Source organism: Schistocerca piceifrons, chromosome 2, assembly GCF_021461385.2.
Source record: "Schistocerca piceifrons isolate TAMUIC-IGC-003096 chromosome 2, iqSchPice1.1, whole genome shotgun sequence".
Taxonomy (NCBI): domain Eukaryota; kingdom Metazoa; phylum Arthropoda; class Insecta; order Orthoptera; family Acrididae; genus Schistocerca; species Schistocerca piceifrons.
The window spans coordinates 74,347,292-74,371,898 of NC_060139.1; positions in this window are offsets into that span (position 1 = coordinate 74,347,292).

Consider the following 24,607-nt stretch of genomic DNA (forward strand, 5'->3'; position numbering starts at 1 on the left):
CTGCAATTGCCTCATTGTCACTTGCACAGTTGTCTCTTTTTTCACTGTATCTTGGCTGAGTTTTCTACTTGCTATTTTAGATAGCTAGAGGCAATCTGTCCCTTCATAGCTTGGTCATCGAATGTATGATTGGTTCCCATTTTTTTCCTTGTGTGGCGTTTCCTCATCCCATGTCCAAATTCGCCTTATGTTCACTCGGGAAATCCACCCCGATAACAATTCTGGTGACCAAATTAGGCACTACAAACAAATGTGCTTCAAGTTTGTACCCCTGGCATAGAAATTCCAACCTGATTTGTCAGTATATTTCTGTATTTTTTCCTAGTATCGTCCCATGTAGTTTCATCATCTGAACTTTTAACAATGAGCTATTTAATATATCACACACAATTTGTACAATTGCTCCAAGATAGCTCCGAGATAGCTATCTAAAATAGCTTCTAGCTTGATGTCACCTATTGAAATTTGGAGTATCGGACGTGATTTATAATGCTGGCTTGTCTCTATTTCTACAACTAGCAGTTCTCCTGTGTCTTCATTAGACACCAGATTATGTACATCATAAAAATATGTATGAAAAATGCTTAAAATGCATGAAATGTGTCGAAATATGCAAGATCGAATAACAAAAAAAACATGATAGTTGTTGTTGTTGTTGTGGTCTTCAGTCCTGAGACTGGTTTGATGCAGCTCTCCATGCTACTCTATCCTGTGCAAGCTTTTTCATCTCCCAGTACCTACTGCAACCTACATCCTTCTGAATCTGCTTAGTGTATTCATCTCTTGGTTTCCCTCTACGATTTTTACCCTCCACGCTGCCCCCCAATACTAAATTGGTGATCCCTTGATGCCTCAGAACATGTCCTACCAACCGATCCCTTCTTCTGGTCAAGTTGTGCCACAAACTTCTCTTCTCCCCAATCCTATTCAATACTTCCTCATTAGTTATGTGATCTACCCATCTAATCTTCAGCATTCTTCTGTAGCACCACATTTCGAAAGCTTCTATTCTCTTCTTGTCCAAACTATTTATCGTCCATGTTTCACTTCCATACATGGCTACACTCCATACGAATACTTTCAGAAATGACTTCCTGACACTTAAATCAATACTGGATGTTAACAAATTTCTCTTCTTCAGAAACGCTTTCCTTGCCATTGCCAGTCTACATTTTATATCCTCTCTACTTCGACCATCATCAGTTATTTTGCTCCCCAAATAGCAAAACTCCTTTACTACTTTATGTGCCTCATTTCCTAATCTAATTCCCTCAGCATCACCCGACTTAATTAGACTACATTCCATTATCCTTGTTTTGCTTTTGTTGATGTTCATCTTATATCCTCCTTTCAAGACACTGTCCATTCCATTCAACTGCTCTTCCAAGTCCTTTGCTATCTCTGACAGAATTACAATGTCATCGGCGAACCTCAAAGTTTTTATTTCTTCTCCATGAATTTTAATACCTACTCCGAATTTTTCTTTTGTTTCCTTTACTGCTTGCTCAATATACAGATTGAACAACATCGGGGAGAGGCTACAACCCTGTCTTACTCCCTTCCCAACAACTGCTTCCCTTTCATGTCCCTCGACTCTTATAACTGCCATCTGGTTTCTGTACAAATTGTAAATAGCCTTTTGCTCCCTGTATTTTACCCCTGCCACCTTTAGAATTTGAAAGAGAGTATTCCAGTCAACATTGTCAAAAGCTTTCTCTAAGTCTACAAATGCTAGAAACGTAGGTTTGCCTTTCCTTAATCTTTCTTCTAAGATAAGTCGTAAGGTCAGTATTGCCTCACGTGTTCGAGTGTTTCTACGGAATCCAAACTGATCTTCCCCGAGGTTAGCTTCTACTAGTTTTTCCATTCGTCTGTAAAGAATTCGTGTTAGTAGTTTGCAGCTGTGACTTATTAAGCTGATAGTTCGGTAATTTTCACATCTGTCAACACCTGCTTTCTTTGGGATTGGAATTATTATATTCTTCTAGAAGTCTGAGGGTATTTCGCCTGTTTCATACATCTTGCTCACCAGATGGTAGAGTTTTGTCAGGACTGGCTCTCCCACGGCCGTCAGTTGTTCCAATGGAATATTGTCTACTCCGGGGGCCTTGTTTCGACTCAGGTCTTTCAGCGCTCTGTCAAACTCTTCACGCAGTATCGTATCTCCCATTTCATCTTCATCTACATCCTCTTCCATTTCCATAATATTGTCCTCAAGTACATCGCCCTTGTATAGACCCTCTATATACTCCTTCCACCTTTCTGCTTTCCCTTCTTTGCTTAGAACTGGGTTTCCATCTGAGCTCTTGATATTCATACAAGTGTTTCTCCTTTCTCCAAAGGTCTCTTTAATTTTCCTGTAGGCGGTATCTATCTTACCCCTAGTGAGATAGGCCTCTACATCCTTACATTTGTTCTCTAGCCATCCCTGCTTAGCCATTTTGCACTTCCTGTCGATCTCATTTTTGAGACGTTTGTATTCCTTTTTGCCTGTTTCACTTACTGCATTTTTATATTTTCTCCTTGCATCAATCAAATTCAATATTTCTTCTGTTACCCAAGGATTTCTACTAGCCCTCGTCTTTTTACCTACTTGATCCTCTGCTGCCTTCACTACTTCATCCCTCAAAGCTACCCATTCTTCTTCTACTGTATTTATCTCCCCCATTCCTGTCAATTGCTCCCTTATGCTCTCCCTGAATCTCTGTACAACCTCTGGTTCTTTTAGTTTATCCAGGTCCCATCTCCTTAAATTCCCACCTTTTTGCAGTTTCTTCAGTTTTAATCTACAGGTCATAACCAATAGATTGTGGTCAGAGTCCACATCTGCCCCTGGAAATGTCTTACAATTTAAAACCTGGTTCCTAAATCTCTGTCTTACCATTATATAATCTATCTGATACCTTTTAGTATCTCCAGGGTTCTTCCATGTATACAACCTTCTTTCATGATTCTTAAACCAAGTGTTAGCTATGATTATGTTGTGCTCTGTGCAAAATTCTACCAGGTGGCTTCCTCTTTCATTTCTGTCCCCCAATCCATATTCACCTACTATGTTTCCTTCTCTCCCTTTTCCTACACTCGAATTCCAGTCACCCATGACTATTAAATTTTCGTCTCCCTTCACAATCTGAATAATTTCTTTTATTTCATCATACATTTCTTCAATTTCTTCGTCATCTGCAGAGCTAGTTGGCATATAAACTTGTACTACTGTAGTAGGTGTGGGCTTCGTATCTATCTTGGCCACAATAATGCGTTCACTATGCTGTTTGTAGTAGCTTACCTGCATTCCTATTTTCCTATTCATTATTAAACCTACTCCTGCGTTCCCCCTATTTGATTTTGTGTTTATAACCCTGTAGTCACCTGACCAGAAGTCTTGTTCCTCCTGCCACCAAACTTCACTAATTCCCACTATATCTAACTTCAACCTATCCATTTCCCTTTTTAAATTTTCTAACCTACCTGCCCGATTAAGGGATCTGACATTCCACGCTCCGATCCGTAGAACGCCAGTTTTCTTTCTCCTGATAACGACATCCTCTTGAGTAGTCCCCGCCTGGAGATCTGAATGGGGGACTATTTTACCTCCGGAATATTTTACCCAAGAGGACGCCATCATCATTTAATCATACAGTAAAGCTGCATGCCCTCGGGAAAAATTACGGCTGTAGTTTCCCCTTGCTTTCAGCCGTTCGCAGTACCAGCACAGCAAGGCCGTTTTGGTTATTGTTACAAGGCCAGATCAGTCAATCATCCAGACTGTTGCCCTTGCAACTACTGAAAAGGCTGCTGCCCCTCTTCAGGAACCACACGTTTGTCTGGCCTCTCAACAGATACCCCTCAGTTGTGGTTGCACCTACGGTACGGCAATCTGTATCGCTGAGGCACGCAAGCCTCCCCACCAACGGCAAGATCCATGGTTCATGGGGGGGACATGATAGTTACTGGGTGCATTATATCTAAAAGTCGAACCTGTGTATATCAATTATCAGGAAGAGCGCCGGCCAGGCGAAAAATCGGTACATTTAGAACGCTGATATCGTTTTCTGAATACTGTATGTTAGAGGTTAGGAAGGGGGCCTTTCTGGGATTATTTTCTAAAAATTTGCAATATGGGAACACATACTGTGTTTCAAGAACTGTTCCTTCTTTGGTATAGTTTTCGTTAACAAGCAGATCCGATGCGAGTGAGTCGCAGCAAAACAATGGATATGTACAGTATCAACTTCGAGATATATCGCAAGCAAAAGGACATACTCAAAACTTCTAATATTTTATTTAAAAACAACATACGATCATGAATTTTTTTGTACAGCATTGACTTTTTTATTTCACTTTTTTCTACTACTGTAAACATAAAGGACCAAGTACTGTTCCAAATGTTCGGTAGTAAGATTATGTCTTCCATCACTCAAAACAGTTTTATAAGCAGAAAAGGACCATTCTACATCAACTGAGGTAATTGGGCAGTATCTGAATTTGGGTGCTATGTTGGCACTTATTGTTTCTGGTAATAGTTCAACCCATCCCATTAATAAAACTAGCAATTTGGCGCAAGGGTTCAAAGACTGGGTTATTGTTTAAAATGTTTTCAAACTTTTCTTTAAGTTTTCTTTGGAATACCTCTGGCAATGAGGAGTTCACTAGAATAATTTTATTCATTAACTGAATAGATTCATTCAAGCCAAACCTTGAGTTTCAAGCTCTTTAATAGTTGCAGGTATATGGGAAAAATGAAGTCTAATCACAGAAATGTCTTTTTTAATACCGGAATCATTAAAAGCTTCCTTGCACTGGCAATCTGCCAAAGCTTCTGCAGTATCGAAGTCGTTTACTATCCCTCTAATGGCCTCATATGTCCATTGTAAAACAACACAGCTTCAATCCACATATCCTCACGAGCTACCACTGGTTTTGGAGGTAAAAGCACATTTGGTAGGTTTTCTTTGTAGGTCATGATGCGAGCAGGAGCCTTTAGAAATACTTTCTTAGTAGATAAAATATGTTTATTTATGTTCACAAACGTGGAACGTACAGCGAGGTGATGTACTCCATGAGCAAAGCACGTCACATGAATCAAATTGGGCTTTTCATGTTTTGATCATATAGGGAGCAGCATCTGAAATAAACTGAAACACCCTTTCATGAGTAGAAGATTCTGGAAATATTTTTCTAATACCCTCATTCACAAATGTGGCGATTGTAGAATGACTTACCTTTTCAAGTTCTTTGCAGGTCGCTAAATAGGAAGAGGGAGGCTCTTCTTTTAGAGCACCAACAATTAAATTTGTAATGTAATGGCCGCAAGTTTTGAAACGTCCCCTTAGAAAAATTTATGAATTACTGTGCTGATGAACCTCTTACATTGTTTGCTTTTCAAACAGCTGAGCAAAACTGAACGTACTCAAACATTCACTAAAGTGGCACACAATACTTTTAGCGCAACGCAATCTGACTTTCAATAATCCCTACAAAAGAATGGCCCTGACTAACATTAACCTATACCTTTCACAAATCACTTACCTCACAAAGATCTTCGTTACTGAAGCTACTGCAATACAGCGAGCGCCACTACTGCCAGCTAAATAAAAGATTCAAACTACTGAAGGCACTAACTACTGATAGGCATAGTTAGCAAATTAAAGATTTTGATAGAGAACAAACAATGTATTTACCTTAATAGTCATAATATATATAGCAGTTCATGACATCCAGTCTTACAAATTTCAAAACTCCGCCATCTTTCTCCTCATGTCCACCACTGCTGGCGGCTCACATCCAACTGCGCAACGCTACGCGTTGTTAACATCCAGCTGCCACTGCCCCACACTACAATGGCAGACAACAATGCAAACTAGCCACAGACTGCACACAGCACAGCCAGTGATTTTCATACAGAGCGCTACGTAACGTTGCCAATAAGAAAACATAAACAGCCTACTTACAGTTTTTGTAGTTTCGTCAACTGAAATACAGATAATGCTGTCCTTGAGCTCATTGCGTATTTCTTCAGAGCATTTCGTAAATTGTCGGTATGTAATTTTTAGACAATGTTACGTCATCTGTTATATTTTAATTTAAGCAATATTTGCGCAGGAAGCCTTTGAGGATAGTGTTGGTAAGTTTGTGAAGAGGTATATTGCTTGCAATGAATGCTTCCCTTAGATCCATGTTAAATTGACTTTTTTGGTTACCTTTAGACAAATCCATGCTGCTGCAACTTTCTGTTGTCAGACGTTGTTGCCATAGTCCTTTCTTCTGCATTCCTGCAATATGAATACTTGTCTTGAATGCTGGTCTACTTGAAACTTTTTTTGCACGAAAAATTTTTCTTGCAAACTCGACAATGTAAAGCAATTCTGTCATATCTAAATGTTCCTGGGTGGTCAGCTATCCAAGAAACAAAGTTTCTTTTTTTGGGTGGCATGGCGCACAACACGTTACACACTAAACGTCGTAAACACGTTCAACTGCGTACAAGTCAGTAGAAAGCTAAACTGAAGCAATGGATATGCGATTAAAGACTTGCATAGTTTAATTTAATTGTTGCCGATGCGTACGGTATGAGCAGCCGAGGGGAGTAACCAGGGGCACGGATGCAGGAGCATTGACTCTGTCTGCCAGTTCCTCTTCCTCTTCTGTAATGATTTCGTTAGACAGTGGCCTCTTGGTCAGCGATTGCTCACAGTTCTAGGTCATGGACATTTTGTGAGACATCAAAACTGGATCGAGCTAGGGACCGTCAATCTGACTTTTAAGAATATTGTTAACATAGAGTGAAAATATGCATTGTCACTAGTTTTACATTAAAACATGCAATAACCGGTGAAAAGGAGCCAAATATGCAAATGCATATGCAACATGCGAATGCATACAAACTGGTCTCTAGTCATAATAATCCAACAATTTTACATGACTGCTTTAGATTCCATTTGCGGGTGTCTTTGCAGTTACATGCTAACAACCCCTGGTTGAGCTTCACTTTATACAGTTACATGCTGCTGAAAAGGTGATCCATTGTTCCTATGGTCACCATTCCAGTTTCTCCCATCGTTAATTTGGTTTTGGAAGGGCTGGCTGTTATTCTGTACCTGCTTCTGCTATCATTCAAATTATTCGACACCTTGAATTTCCCTTCATTATTATTATTATTATTATTATGGGGTTTCTCACAGTTTATCTCACTTTGACATTTCTTGTTTCTCACCTGCTTTTCATTCATTAAAAACTCTACTGCCTGCTAAATCCCTCGGAATGCTCACTATCATTTCAGTACCTGCCTATCAGCACCTGTTGATACAACACCCAATAATATATCTATGCCGATTCTGAACCAAAGAGCATATTGATTGCAAATTCCAGAATATAAATCATGATTTCAATTTTGCTGCACTTCCCTACCAAAAATTTATCTGCACCCATAGATCGAAATTTCATTTAATTTCAAATATAAATTATTCAATTAAAACTTAATATTCGAAAAACTAAATTAAAAAAATCTCTAAAATTCATCAAAATTCAGTATCATGAATCAGACAATCTTTATATTGTTTTTTACCTCGATAAATAAAATGTAATCCAATAATTTCCTCTAATTTATCATAATGTTCTCCAAAGATGTTAGTATAACGATCTGGAAGAGTAATTTTAATTTTATCATCGAATAGTAATACATTTTACTATATTTAGTTGGAAAAATTTCAGCTTCCTAATTGACATAAAATTTATGTTTCTTTCGGTCTCATAATTTAGTGAAAACTTCTGCATAACCATTACAATAAGTGTTAAGTACACTTACTAGACTTTCAATGCTACTATCCATGTTCGTTTTGTTTTGGTTTTATTTATCTAAAACAAAATTAATTTTTCAAAAACTAAAATGTTTGAGAAACGTTTTAATTTTTGAAAAACCTAAATTTTTCATTTTTTATCTTCTTTATATTTTTGAAAGTATTTCAAAAGGAAATGAAAAAATGAAGTTAAAACTTCTTTAACTTTTTCTAATTTTTTAATCATTTATGTATTTAGAAATTTTCAGTAAGCATTCTATGTTGTGAATCATAAGTCAAATTATTTTTACCATACATAGTAACATATGCAACTGTATCATTAGGTACCCTTTCATAAAAAATTCACATAACTTTATTGTTGTTTTTCAGTAGTTTCAACATTCATGCTTCTGGACATATTTATTACATAGATAGGATAATTTTAATTAAAATTGAAAGGATTTACATTTACATCGTTATTTAATTGGGTTAGACATTTAAAATCTCTAAAAGCATTGTAAGGTTTTAAAAAGTTATTTGTTGGATCAAAATTTCTTAATTCTTCATTTCTTCCATTTTTAACACAGATATTTTGTAATTTAACATGATTGAATGAAGAAGGATCATTTAGCTGATTATTTTTTCGATTATCTTGTAAAGCCATGAAATAAAAGGAAGGCATATCCGATTCAATAGAGTTATAATAATTAGAAATATCTAGTTGAAAATTTCTTTTACCATTTAATCTAACAAATTCAATTGTTTGTATTTCAAAGAAAGAAATTAGAATTTTCGGATTTTTAGTCTTTCTTGTTCTAGTTCAAACGAATATTTTGGTTCATATTTAACAACAGGAACAGGAATTTCCATACTTTTTACAACTATTTTAAATTCTTTGGAAGCAAACTACTATTATTAACAGTAGTCCAATGAAGAACAGAATGTTCTTTATCTTTTCTTGAACTCCAAGGAAAAATTTCAATTACATTTTCTTCCTACATACTTTCTTAATAATCTTTCAATAAATCCATCAAATAATTCTGATAGACAAAGTAGTTCATTTTGTTTGGTATTAATTTTTCCATTGTTAATAATATGCCCTTCCATATTTAATTCATTTGATAGGGATGAAGTTAATTGAATAAGAGTTGATGAAGAAATAAAAGGATGTTCTAATATGGACAAAATATTGTCTCCTCATTTAATTGTAATAACATCAAATGATATTTATACATAGTTATCAATTACTTTAATATTCGATTTACCACCATATGTTCAAAAATCCGTTCTATCTGTGTCAATAACATCAAATGTCATATAAAGTTGTGAGCAGTTAGGTAAATCCAACCATCACCAACATTAATATTGATTTCTGTTTCCTTGTTAGGAACATTTAAATTATTTTTTGTTTTCTTATTAACAGGAAATGAGCAAAATTGATAACTCTTGATATTATTCATGATTTATTAAGGGAAAATTTATTGATTCCTTTTTAAAATTACTGCTACTTAAGCACCATTGAAGTCAATCAAATTATCATTTTCATCAGTGATAGTTATTTCTAAATTCTGAATAGTATCAAAACTTCGAATATTTATAGGATGATTTGGTTCATAAATTACTGGTCCTACAAATCCAGTGTTTGGTTTGAATGAAGAAATTACATAATTTACTCTGTGAAATTGATCATTATGTTTAACAAACATATCATCAGCTAAATTAAAATTAATATTTATTAATTCAAATCGAATGATTTTAGGAACATTGTTAGTAACAGTTCATTAGCATTAATAATTTGATTATTATTACTATCTTCTTTGTCCATAAATAATTTAACATCACTTTCAATGGTAACTCTTTTACCTTCTTTAATGTGCATATTAGATTTTTTCGACTGAATAAATTTTTATATATTTTTTAACTATAGTGACCAATAGGAATTTTTAATGTTTCTTCACTAGTATTATATCATTATTATTTGATGTAATATTTGGAGTTAAAAAATGAATAAAAACCAACTAGTGAAACATTTTTATAAGTTTCTCTTATTGGAACAGTTACTCTTTTTTCAGAACAGATGAATTATCAGCCAATTGAAAAAGTTTACTCATTTATATTAATAAAATTTTGTAAATAAATGACAGATTGGGAGCAAAAAATAGGAATTTAAGGTAAGAAATCAAATGATAAACATGGTAAACTTTTACCAAATTCTATTCGAGGTGCAATAATAGTACAAAGAGGTTGTGGAAAAACAACATTAATGATTGATAATTATATTCAAGCTTCTTCTATCTCATCTTCAACAAGTGAATAATATAGTACAGGTTTATTACGTTTCATTTCTTCTATCTCTTCAACAGTTTAAACCTTTACAGGTTTTTGTTGTGGTTTTCTGAGTTATCCATTTCTATAGAAAAATGTAATAATAAAAATAATTAATTAAAAATCTAAGTTTGAATTTATTTATAACATGTTTCTATTTAAATGGAGTCCTTACTCAAGAAGCTCAATAATGCAAGCAATTCTAATTTGTTTAAAAAATTTGTGTCCTAGAAGTAAATGTTTTATACAATTACTGGACAAAAATATTTTAGAAATAGATATAGCTAAAAAATTTGTAAGGAGCTTAAGATTCTTCTATCAGATATTTGAAATTAATAACTAACTGGGATTTTCAATTTTTTGGAGGTGGACAGGTTAAACTGATATTCAATGGATTATAGAAAATGAAAAATAATAATAATGAATTTCATGATTTGACTTTTTAATGTAATTAAAATCTTTTATTATTGTTACTGTTATTTATCATTGTGCTTGCACCAATTTTTTGTCCCCCAAGTGCACTCGACATATCCACTTATTTCTGATAAAAAATACATAAGATAAAAATAAAAAACATGTTATACCTAATACTGGTAATTTCTCTGCTCTCAAAAGGTAGGCTTAAAAGCACACTCTATGTGCCCTGTTGTACTCATAAAATATAAAAATATATAAAGGAAAAAAAAAATACAAAATGAAATATATTTGCTAAAGCAATGTTCATGTGGGATGTTAAATTCTTGACATCTGTAAATTATAGATAAATATACCTAAAATCGGCCAATTCTCTGCCTGTTAACTTTTTTATAATTATTAGATTGAGGTGAATCATTTGAAAGCAAGAGGGATAAATTTATAGGTTCTGGATTATTTTTTTCTTTAGGAAAAATTGCATAAATCATGAAATTCTGAAGGGATTTATGTCATTTTTTCTTAGAATAAAATTATTCTGAACCTATAAATTTATCCTACTAGTAACTAATGGAATTCTGTTGTAGGTCTGAAGATCGATTTGATCTTATATCCTTTCAGCAGGCGCTATATCTTAACTGACATGGAGGAACAGAATGGCAAGAATGCAAGTCTTTTTTCCTGCTCCTTGTCGATGTTCTTATCACTTCATTCGGTGATGAATGTTATAGCTGTGTTTCTGAAGACCTTGTGTAGATGACTCAGCTTATGGGGCAGATTATTATCAATGTCTGATATTATTCTTGCATGATGCACAGACGTTGGCAACTCAGTGCACTTCTGTGTCAAGTGATGATGGCTGATGGAGTAGAAGCATAGATCGATGTGGGTAGGTTTTCTGTCGATTCTGTGACCAAGGCAACCATTTCGTTTGTGGCGGACATGGCCGTTGGGAATGGGCAATGGATTGTTTTTTCTACCTCCATGGTGAACTGGATGTTACCATCAATGTGTTAAGGTACACCAAGTCACATTTGTCAAGTCTGTGGGGACAAATGACGAACGTTTCGTCGATGTATCGAAAGATACAACAATAGCCAAGGAGTGATTGTCCAAAAGCTCATGTAATTTTAATCACTTGATGTGGCTGGAAACCCGAAAATTAATTATTCAGTGTTACCTGCATTCTCACAATCTAATAGCATTTTTGGGTCCATTACATGTTAAAAATAAGAAGTCATCTGTGTCAGTGCATTCTGCCCTGGCCCCAGCTTGTGTATTCTTTGGAGTTTTTCTATTCTCTGGCAAATAGTGAAAGTGACCACTACCTAACAACTTTAACCTATGAGCCAACAGCATGTTATGCTCCAGTTTTAATGCCCAGAAATCATTTTTCTTTTTATAATATTTAATCCACGAATGAACAATAATGGGATCTGATTACTTTTAATGAAATATGTCATAGTGAACCAACTGCGACCAAAATCTCGATCATTCTAATACAGTCTGTCAATGTTAATCCTTGTAGAAACGAAACATACAATGCAGATGTAACTACACACTATATCTTCTAATACATAACGAATGGCAAATGACTCATTTGACAGCAAAGTCTAGAAGTATTCATTGCACTTTCACTCATAAGAAACAACATCATGTTGATTAGTCAAACACAGAAAGAGAACAAATAAAATATCTGTCGCACCAACTGCATGCCCAGGAGCAGGGGTAAAAAAATAGAAAGAGCAGTCATAACATAATTACATTGCAGGAATAGTTTGGTGCAATGTTCTTGCTGTGATGTGTTGGACAATGAATGCCCTTTCAATTTGTTTGCCCCCTCCTAGGCAAGCAGGTTATGTAATGGAGATACTATGTATACTCTTTTTTATGTGTGTCTCATTGTACTATTGGCATGTAAACATATTAATAAGAATATCCGAAGATACAATGATGACAGTAAGATTCTGTCAAAACCAATCATTGTGAAATAAAATAAAAATTCTAAGCGATCTTGGTTGCGGACGTTTCCTATTCATCAATAAAATTCATTCTCCCACTTTTACAGTTTGTTCAGATCAGCTGCACAGAAATTATTACTAATGATAAGCCTGTAGTACAAGGGTTTGTAAATAGTAACAATTATATAACAGATTAAGCAATGGTTTACAATTAACTAAATCTTTTACATTTCAATTTTGGCAATAAATTCTTGTTGTTTATTAACAATCTTTCTTTTACAGCTTATTCACAAATGTAATATACAATAATTTTTTTCTGATGACTTATATTCATTAGTTTATTTACAAAGCTTTTTTTTGCAATTTTCATTTTTGGTGACAAATGTACATTACTATCAGGTACATTTATTTACATTAAAACTAGTAGAGAGAAGGAGAACTTAATTGTTAGGTTTCGCATTTTTGTGTCACACATGTTTGTACAATATTTATATCTTAATCATTTTCTTTCTGATCATTTTAAAATTTCATCATAACTTTCTATATACAATGTTCAATCACCTCAAGAAGAATATAATAATTCTAATCACAAAGAATGCAGGTGCTGACAGGTGTGAAAATTATTGAACGATCAGTTTAATAAGTCACTAACACAAATTCCTTACAGAAGAATGGAAAAACTGGTAGAAGCTGACCTTGGGGAATATCAGTTTGGATTCCGTAGCTGGACTTGCCTTTCCTTAATCTATCTTCTAAGATAAGTCATAGGGTCAGTATTGGCTCACGTGTTCCAACATTTCTACTGTGAACTAAACATGAATGATGGTGTCTTTTCGTAGAGGCTCCAAGTGCAAATGGGGTGAGCAGCTGCCGCTGGGCATCTCTGGGAGGGGATTACCAAGGTGGAGGTGACCATAAGAGAAAGATAAATAACTAACGAAATAATAACATTCTATGAGTCGGGGCGAAGAATGTCAAAATCTTGAATGTGGTAGGGAAGATAGAAAAATCTGAAAAGGGAAATGCAGAGGCTCAATCTAGATACAGTAGGGGTTAGTGAAGTGAAATGGAAAGGAGACCAGGGTTTCTGGTCAGATGAGTATGGCTTAATGTCAACAGCAGCAGAAATGGTATAACGGGAGTAGGACTTGTTATGAATAGGAAGGTAGGGCAGAGAGTGTACTACTGTGAACAGTTCAGAGATAGGATTGTCTTTAATGAGATTTTCACTCTGTAGTTGAGTATGCGCTGATATGAAACTTCCTGATAGATTAAAACTGTGTGCCAAACCGAGACTCAAACTCAGGACCTTTGCCTTTCGCGGGCAAGTGCTCTACCAACAGAGCTAGCCAAGCACGGCTCACGTGGGGATGGGGCGTGAGTCGTGCTTGGGTAGCTCAGGTGGTAGAGCACTTGCCCCTGAAAGGCAAAGGTCTCGAGTTCGAGTCTGGGTCCGGCACACAGTTTTAATCTGCCAGGAAGTTTCAGGATTGTCCTTATCAGAATCGACAACATACAAACACCAACAACCATAATTAAAGTATAGGCCTACATGCCGACGTCGCAAGCTGAAGACGAGGAGATAGAGAAAGTGTATGAGGGTACTGAAAGGGTAATACGGTATGTAGAGATGAAAATCTAATAGTCATGAGGGGACTGGAATGCAGTTGTAGGGGAAGGAGTAGAATAAAAGGTTACAGGAGAATATGGGACCGGAACAAAGAATGAGAGAGAGGAAAGACTGGTCGAGTTCTGCAATAAATCTCAACTAAAAATTGCGAATAATCTGTTTAAGAATCACAAAAGGGGGAGGCATACTTGGAAAAGGCCAAGTGGTATGGGAAGATTTCAGTTAGATTACATCATGGACAGACAGAGATTCAGGAATCAGATACTGGATTGTAAGGCGTACCTAGGAGCAGCTATAGACTCAGATCACAATGTAGTACTGATGAAGAGTGGGCTGAAATTCAAGAGAATAGTCAGGAAGAATCAAAACGTAAAGAAGTGGGATACACAGGTACTAAGGGATGACGAGATACGCTTGAAGCTCTCTAAGGAAATAACGAATGGGTCAGTAAGCAGTACAGTTACGAGGGGGAGTTGGAAAATAAGTTTCCCCTGTCAACTGTGGGCAGAGTTGTGTGATGCGGGCGAAAGACAACACAGCAGATAAATGCGCACGTGCAGGACACCGATACACCATTCGGTAGAGGTCGACCGCGATCAAGCAGATGGCGCTGTCGCAGTGCCTGCGCAAAGCGGAGGCCAGCCGCTCAGTCTGTTCCCGGAGCTATGGAGAGAAGGTGCGTTTTGAAGTCGTAGTCAAAGGCGGAAGTGAGAGCTGTTATCCGCTAGGAACGGGCAAGTTTAGCACCAGGCACAGAAATTCATAACCACTTTGTTGAGGTGCATGAGTCCGGTCTGATGTCTAGGCAAATGGTGCGGAGATGGTGCCAGCAATTCACTGATGGACGTCAGCAAGTGCAGGACCTAACGAGACCTGGACGGACACGCATGGCCACTACAGTTGCAAATGTCAGGAAGGTGGATGACATGATTAAAGCGAACCGGCGTATCACCAGCCATGGAGTAGCAGCAGAACTTGAATCGGACGTGAGCGAGCTCACAAGATCATCCGCGACATTCTTCGATACAGGAAGGTGTCAGCACAATAGGTGCCCCGCCAACTGACCCCGACACACATGGAACAACGCATGGCGTTCAGCCTGGAACAGCTCGTGCGTTACCAAGAATCTGGCAGTGACCTTCTGTTTCGGATTGTGTCGGGGGATGAAACGTGGGTCCACCATTACACGCCCGAATCGAAGGCCGCATCCACGGAGTGGAAACATCCGTCATCACCTGTCCGAAAGAAGTTCAAAAGCACTCCGTCTGCAGGTAAAGTGCTACTCACCGTTTTCTGGGACACCGAAGGAGTTTTACTGCTGGACTTTCTGGAAAATGCAACCATCAGTGCTACGCGGTACTGTGCCACTCTATCGAAATTGAAAGAGGTGATTCGGAAAAAGCGGCCTGGTCTTCTCAGATCTGGCGTTCTGCTGTTGGATGACAATGCGAGACCACACATCGACGGCAACGCAAAACCATATTGCTACTCTTGGTTGGGAGCCGCCTACAACATCCGCCTTACAGTCCGGATCTCGCACCAAGTGACTTCCATCTGTTTCCTGCTTTGAAGAAGACTCTCGGCGGAAGGCGCTTTGGCAGCAATGCTGACGTCAAACAAGCCGTTCAACACTTCTTCCGTATGCAAAGCCCTGATTTTTCCTGGAAGGCTTTTTGAAGCTTATAAAGCGGTATGACAAATGCCTCAATGCTCTTGGAAATTACGTAGAAAAATAAAGATATGTCTTGTCTTTAATGTCTCATTCTCTGTTTTTTCCTTTCACACACAATTCTGACCACAGTCGACAGGGGAAACTTATTTTCCAACTCCCCCACGTAAGAGGAATGGATATCTCTAAAAAGGAGAATCACAGAAGTTGGAAAGAAAAACGTAGGTACAAAAAAGGTAACTACAAAGAAACCATAGATAACAGAAGAAATACTTCAGCTGGCCGATGAGAAAAGGAAGTACAAAAATGTTTAAGGAAATTCAGGAGTGCAGAAACACAAATCGCTGAGGAGTGAAATCAATAGGAAGTGCAGGTAAGCTAAGACGAAATGGTTGCACGAAAAACGTGAAGAAATCTAAAAAGTAATCACTGTCGGTAGGACAGACTCAGCATACAGGAAAGTCAAAACAACCTTCGGTGACATTAAAAGCAAGTGTGGCAACAGTAAGAGCGTAACGGGAATTTCACTGCTAAGTGCAGAGGAGAGAGCGGATAGGTGGAAAAATACATTGAAACCCTCTATGATGGGGATCATTTCTCTGATGCGATAGAAGAAGAAACAGGAGTCGATTTAGAAGAGATAGGGGATCCAGTATTAGAATCAGAATTTAAAAAAGCTTTGGAGGACTTAAGATCAAATAAGGCAGAAATTATAGATAAAATTCCTTCAGAATTTCTTAAATCATTGGGGGAAGTGGGCAACAAAATGATTATTCAAGTTGGTTTGTAGAATGTATGAGTCTGTTGACGCGCCATCTGACTTTCGGAAAAATGTTATCCACACAATTCCGAAGACTGCAAGAGCTTCAAAGGCGAAAATTATCGCACAATCAGCTTAACAGCTCCTACATTCAATTTACTGAGAGGAATAATATACAGAAGAATGGAAAAGAAAATTGGGGATTAAAAATAACGATCAGTTTGCCTTTAGGAAAAGTAAAGGCACCAGAGAGGCCGTTCTGACGTTGCGGTTGATAATGGGAGCAGGACTGAAGAAAAATCGAGACGTTCATAGGATTTGTCGACCTGGTAAAAGCGTTTGACAATGTAAAATTGTACAAGATGTTCGAAATATAATAGGGGTAAGCTATAGGCAGAGACGGATAATGTACAATATGTATAAGAACCAAGAGGGAATAATAAGAGTGGACGACCAAGAACGAAGTGTTCGGATTAAAAAGTGTGTAACACAGGTATGTATTCTTTCGTCCCTACTGTTCAATCCGTACCTCGAAGAAGCAGTGATGGAAATAAAAGAAAGATTCAGGATTGGGATTAATATTCAAGGTGAAAAGATGACAATGATACGATTCGCTGATGACATTACTATCCTGAGTGAAAGTAGAGAAGAATTATATGATCTGCTGAACGGAATGGGCAGTCTAACGAGTACAGAATATGTACTGAGAGTAAATCGAAGAAGGACGAAAGTAATGAGAAGTAGCACAAATGAGGACAGAGAGAAACTTAATATCAGGATTGATGGTAACGAAGTACACTCCTGGAAATGGAAAAAAGAACACATTGACACCGGTGTGTCAGACCCACCATACTTGCTCCGGACACTGCGAGAGGGCTGTACAAGCAATGATCACACGCACGGCACAGCGGACACACCAGGAACCGCGGTGTTGGCCGTCGAATGGCGCTAGCTGCGCAGCATTTGTGCACCGCCGCCGTCAGTGTCAGCCAGTTTGCCGTGGCATACGGAGCTCCATCGCAGTCTTTAACACTGGTAGCATGCCGCGACAGCGTGGACGTGAACCGTATGTGCAGTTGACGGACTTTGAGCGAGGGCGTATAGTGGGCATGCGGGAGGCCGGGTGGACGTACCGCCGAATTGCTCAACACGTGGGGCGTGAGGTCTCCACAGTACATCGATGTTGTCGCCAGTGGTCGGCGGAAGGTGCACGTGCCCGTCGACCTGGGACCGGACCGCAGCGACGCACGGATGCACGCCAAGACCGTAGGATCCTACGCAGTGCCGTAGGGGACCGCACCGCCACTTCCCAGCAAATTAGGGACACTGTTGCTCCTGGGGTATAGGCGAGGACCATTCGCAACCGTCTCCATGAAGCTGAGCTACGGTCCCGCACACCGTTAGGCCGTCTTCCGCTCACGCCCCAACATCGTGCAGCCCGCCTCCAGTGGTGCGGCGACAGGCATGAATGGAGGGACGAATGGAGACGTGTCGTCTTCAGCGATGAGAGTCGCTTCTGCCTTGGTGCCAATGATGGTCGTATGCGTGTTTGGCGCCGTGCAGGTGAGCGCCACAATCAGGACTGCATACGACCGAGGCACACAGGGCCAACACCCGGCATCATGGTGCGGGGAGCGATCTCCTACACTGGCCGTACACCACTGGTGATCGTCGAGGGGACACTGAATAGTGCACGGTACATCCAAACCGTCATCGAACCCATCGTTCTACCATTCTTAGACCGGAAAGGGAACTTGCTGTTCCAACAGGACAATGCACGTCCGCATGTATCCCGTGCCACCCAACGTGCTCTAGAAGGTGTAAGTCAACTACCCTGGCCAGCAAGATCTCCGGATCTGTCCCCCATTGAGCATGTTTGGGACTGGATGAAGCGTCGTCTCACGCGGTCTGCACGTCCAGCACGAACGCTGGTCCAACTGAGGCGCCAGGTGGAAATGGCATGGCAAGCCGTTCCACAGGACTACATCCAGCATCTCTACGATCGTCTCCATGGGAGAATAGCAGCCTGCATTGCTGCGAAAGGTGGATATACACTGTACTAGTGCCGACATTGTGCATGCTCTGTTGCCTGTGTCTATGTGCCTGTGGTTCTGTCAGTGTGATCATGTGATGTATCTGACCCCAGGAATGTGTCAATAAAGTTTCCCCTTCCTGGGACAATGAATTCACGGTGTTCTTATTTCAATTTCCAGGAGTGTAGATGAAGTTAAGGAATTGTGCTACCTAGGCAGCAAAATAATCAGTGACGGAAGGAGCAAGGAGGACATCAAAAGCAGACTAGCAATGGCCAAAAAGGGCATTCCTGGCCAAGAGAAGTCTGCTAGTAACAAACATAGGCCTTAATATGAGAAGCTATAGAGGGCAAAAACTATAGAGGAAGACAGAGATTGCAATACATCCGGTAGGTAATTGAGGTCGTAGGATGCAAGTGCTACTCTGAGATGAAGAGGATAGCACACGAGAGTAATTCATGGCAAGCCGCATCTAACCAGTCAGAAGACTGATGGAAAAAAGAGACAACGGCTGGAGGCGGCCAGGAATATTTTGGTGAAAGATTCATTAGAGTCCATGAGTTTCTTATGTGGGCAGTAATCGTTTTAAAGTTATATGCGAACCTCAACCCTCAGAAAAAACTAAGATCGTGTTTCAACGTGTTTCAACATTAAATACCACTTATTCCATAAACTGTTGCCTTCAGATTTACTACATTTTCACCCACGAATACGAAAAATACATTTCGCGACATTTAGTAAAAACCGCTGACTTTGCTTTATTTGTATCATTCGTTACATGAAATTTTTCTTATTCCTAATCATAGGTATTGAATAAAACTGCCACGTGGGATTAGCCGAGTGGTCTTAGGCGCTGCAGTCGTGGACTATGCGGCTGGTCCCGGCGGAGGTTCGGGCATGGGTGTGTGTGTTTGTCCTTAGGATAATTTAGGTTAAGAAGTGTGTAAGCTTAGGGACTGATAACCTTAGCAGTTAACTCGCATAAGATTTCACACACATTTGAACATTTTTTCGAATAAAATTGGGGAGAAGAGAAATTTGTGACACAACTTGACTAGAAGAAGGGATCGGCTGGTAGGACATATTCTGAGGCATCAAGGGATCACCAATTTAGTATTGGAGGGCAGCGTAGAGGGTAAAAATCGTAGAGGGAGACCAAGAGATGAATACACTAAGCAGATTCGGAAGGATGTAGGTTGCAGTAGGTACTGGGAGGTGAAGTAGCTTGCACAGGATAGAGCAGCTTGGAGAGCTGCATCAAACCAGTCTCTGGACTGAAGACCACAACAACAACAACAACAATCGCGTTTTAAAATACTTGCTTTTTTGCTTATTTTCATTTGCACCTTATCTGTATGCCAGCAGCGTAACTGAAACTGTAAAATACTACTGTTACTTTTAATGATTGTGGAGCGACAATCGAAACGTATGTTGTTGTTGTTGTTGTGGTCTTCAGTCCTGAGACTGGTTTGATGCAGCTCTCCATGCTACTCTATCCTGTGCAAGCTCCTTCATCTCCCAGTACCTACTGCAACCTACATCCTTCTGAATCTGCTTAGTGTATTCATCTCTTGGTCTCCCTCTACGATTTTTACCCTCCACGCTGCCCTCCAATACTAAATTGGTGATCCCCTGATGCCTCGGAACATGTCCTACCAACCGATCCCTTCTAGTCAAGTTATGCCACAAATTTCTCTTCTCTCCAATCATATTTAATACCTCCTCATTAGTTACGTGATCTACCCAATCTTCAACATTCTTCTGTAGCACCACATTTCGAAAGCTTCTATTCTTTTCTTGTCCAAACTATTTATTATCCATGTTTCACTTCCATACATGGCTACACTCCATACAAATACTTTCAGAAACGACTTCCTGACACTTAAATCTATACCCGATGTTAACAAATTTCTCTTCTTCAGAAACGCTTTCCTTGCCATTGCCAGTCTACATTTTATATCCCCTCTACTTCGACCATCATCAGTTATTTTGCTCCCAAAATAGCAAAACTCCTTTACTACTTTAAGTGTCTCATTTCCTAATCTAATTCCCTCAGAATCACTCGACGTTATTTGACTACATTCCATTATCCTCGTTTCGCTTTTGTTGATGTTCATCTTATATCCTCCTTTCAAGACACTGTCCATTCCGTTCAACTGCTCTTCCAAGTTCTTTGCTGTCTCTGACAGAATTACAATGTCATCGGCGAACCTCAAAGTTTTTATTTCTTCTCCCTGGATTTTAATACCTACTCCAAATTTTTCTTTTGTTCCTTTATTGCTTGCTCAATATACAGATTGAATAACATTGGGCATAGGCTACAACCCTGTCTCACTCCCTTCCCAATCACTGCTTCCCTTGCATGCCCCTCGACTCTTATAACTGCCATCTGGTTTCTGTACAAATTGTAAATAGCCTCTCGCTGCCTGTATTTTACCCCTGCCACCTTCAGAATTTGAAAGAGAGTATTCCAGTCAACATTGTCAAAAGCTTTCTCTAAGTCTACAAATGCTAGAAACGTAGGTTTGCCTTTCCTTAATCTTTCATCTAAGATAAGTCGTGAGGTCAGTATTGCCTCACGTGTTCCAACATTTCTACGGAATCCAAACCAATCTTCCCCGAGGTCGGCTTCTACCAGTTTTTCCATTCGTCTGTAAATAATTCGCATTGTTATTTTGCAGCTGTGACTTATTAAACTGATAGTTCGGTAATTTTCACATCTGTCAACATGTGCTTTCTTTGGGATTGGAATTATTATATTCTTCTTGACATATGAGAGTATTTCGCCTATCTCATACATCTTGCTCACCAGATGGTAGAGTTTTGTCAGGACTGGCTCTCCCAAGGCTGTCAGTAGTTCTAATGGAATGCTGCCTACTCCAGGGGCCTTGTTTCGATTCAGGTCTTTCAGTGCTTTGTCAAACTCTTCACGCAGTATCATATCTCCCATTTTATCTTCATCTACATCCTCTTCCATTTCCATAATATTGTCCTCAAGTACTTCGCCCTCGTGTAGACCTATATACTCCTTCCACCTTTCTGCTTTCCCTTCTTTGCATAGAACTGGGTTTTCATTTGAGCACTTGGTATTCATGCAAGTGGTTCTCTTTTCTCCAAAGGTCTCTTTAATTTTCCTGTAGGCAGTATTTATCTTACCCCTAGTGAGATAACCCTCTACATCCTTACATTTATTCTCTAGCCATCCCTGCTTAGCCATTTTGCACTTCCTGTCGATATCATTTTTGAGACGTTTGTATTCCTTTTTGGCTGCTTCATTTACTGCATTTTTATATTTTCTCCTTTCATCAATTAACTTCAAGATTTCTTCAGTTACCCAAGGGTTTCTACTAGCCCTCGTCTTTTTACCTACTACATCCACTGCTGCCTTCATCACTTCATCCCTCAAAGCTACCCATCCTTCTGATACTGTATTTCTTTTCCCCATTCCTGTCAATTGTTCCCTTATGCTCTCCCTGAAACACTGTACAACCTCTGGTTCTTTCAGTTTATCCAGGTCCCGTCTCCTTAAATTCGCACCTTTTTGCGTTAATCACTACATATTCATAAACTGTCGCCTTCAGTTTACTACATTTTTACACACGAATATGGAAAACACATTTCACGACATTCAGTAAAAAACGCTGACTTCGCTTTATTTGTCTCATTCGTTACGAGAAATTTTCTTATTCCTAATCATGTTTTAAAAAACTTGCTTATTTGCGTATTTTCATTTGCATCTTATTTGTACGCCAGCGGCGTAACTGAAACTGTAAAATACTACTGTTACTTTTAATGATTGTGGAGTGACAATCGATACGCATAGTGGGTCAAATAAAAGTAGGACTGTGGTATGCGTACTGTAAGACCTTCGGTACACACACCATCAGATTATTTGACTTGTCGCTCTAACAAAAAAATGGTTCAAATGGCTCTGAGCACTATGGGACTTAACATCTGTGGTCATCAGTCCCCTAGAACTTAGAACTACTTAAACCTAACTAACCTAAGGACATCACACACATCCATGCCCAAGGCAGGATTCGAACCTGCGACCGTAGCAGTCGCGCGGTTCCGGACTGACCGCCTTAACCGCGAGACCACCGCGGCCGGCCTGTCGCTCTAACGAAGTAGGCGAGTGTCAGCAATATGTCCCGTGGTCTTATCGTGGCGTGTTTATCTTCTGCCGTTAGGTCAGACGATAGAAATGCCACTTGCACGCTTAGAGTAGCAGATTGATGGCGACCAACTTTAAACAGAACTTGATTAATTTTCACACACATTTATTAAAATAATAAAAATCATAGATATTACGTAACTTGATACTGGATGCTGTTTACAATTGACAATCTGAAGTCCTTTGGTCTTGGTACGTTAATCTTATTCTCAAGTATCTCTGATACTGACAAAGTATCTATTCATTTATCTTCATGGCTATGTACAGGAATATGATAATCTTATTAGGCGCAGACTGAAACTTGACTATAGACTGGTACAGACTAATGCAGACTGGTACAGACTAATGCAGACTGGTGCAGACTAATGCAGACTAACTAATCGGAGTTTTCTTTTTCCTTTATTGTTATTTTTAAGCCTGTTTACAGGCAGGCCAGCAGCAGCATACTACGCCGCTCTTTGGCCGCAGAGAAACACAAAAGATACAAATGAAGACAATTAGAGAGAAAAAATATGGTGGACATAGAATCAGAGACAAACACTTTTTAAAATACATGGAGCCGTTCACGGGCGTAGAGTCCAAGATAAAATTTGTTCAGACACTTGGACACATACATAGACGAAAATTGTCACACGTGAACGTAGGTGCACAAAACGAATAACACTGAACCACTTAAGCACAAAACGACGGCACACACAGAAACACGAGGCATTCATCTCCGGGGCGCGAATGTTCACTAACTGTGTACGAGTCTGGGGACCTACCAAGAGAGGAGGAGGGGGGTGGGAGAGGGAGAGGGGAGAGCAGATGCCATGGGCAGGGGAGACAGGGGGAAGGGAGGAAGGGGAGGGGAAGCCCGGGGGATGAGGGGTGGAGGGAGGGGACAGGGGAAAAGGAAAGAGAAGGGAGGGAGGGTGCCTAAAGGAAAGGACACAGGATGTGGGGGTGGGGAGGATCAAAGTTGACAGGAGGGGTAGATGGATGGGAGGAGGACATCATCAGGGAGGGGGAGCTGGCGGAAGCCACCTTGGAAGAGGGTAAGGAGGGTGGAGAGATGGAGACCGGGTGGGACATGGGAATACAGGCGCGGCAGTGGGCGGGGGTGGGAGAGGATGGGCGAGACAAGCAGGTGAGGAGGATCGAGTTTGCGGGAGGTGTACAGGATCCGTATCCTTTCAAGGAAAAGGAGGAGGTGGGGGAACGGAATGAGATCGTACAGAATCCGCGTGGAGAAGGGGAGACAGATGTGATAGGTGAGGCGGAGAGCATGGCGTTCAAGGATTTGAAGGGATTTATAAAAGGTAGGGGGGGGGGGATGGAGATCCAGGCCGGATGGGCATAACAAAGGATAGGGCGGATGAGGGATTTATAGGTGTGGAGGATGGTGGAGGGGTCCAGACCCCATGTACAGCCAGAAAGGAGCTTGAGGAGGCGGAGTCGGGAGTGTGCCTTGGCTTGGATTGTCCAGAGATGGAGGGTCCAGGAGAGGCGACGGTCGAGGGTGACGCCAAGGTACTTGAGGGTGGGGGTGAGGGCGATAGGACGACCATAGACGGTGAGATAGAAATCAAGGAGGCGGAAGGAAGGGGTGGTTTTTCCTACAATGATCGCCTGGGTTCCACTAATTGGAGGTCTGTACACTCGTTTTAATATCTCGCGCGTTCATGTATCACTGCGCGAGTGTGATCCGCGAGGAGAAAAGGTTCTACGTTAGCAGCAATCTCATTGGCTGCGTTACATATTAATACGCGGATCGGTGGAAGCAAAATTTGATCCGTCTCTAAAGCAGCGCCATCTCGTAGTGCGGAGACGGACGAGCGCTGTGCCTGCGCTGTTGTGCTTAGCGGGGCGCGCTCTAGTGGGAAAATT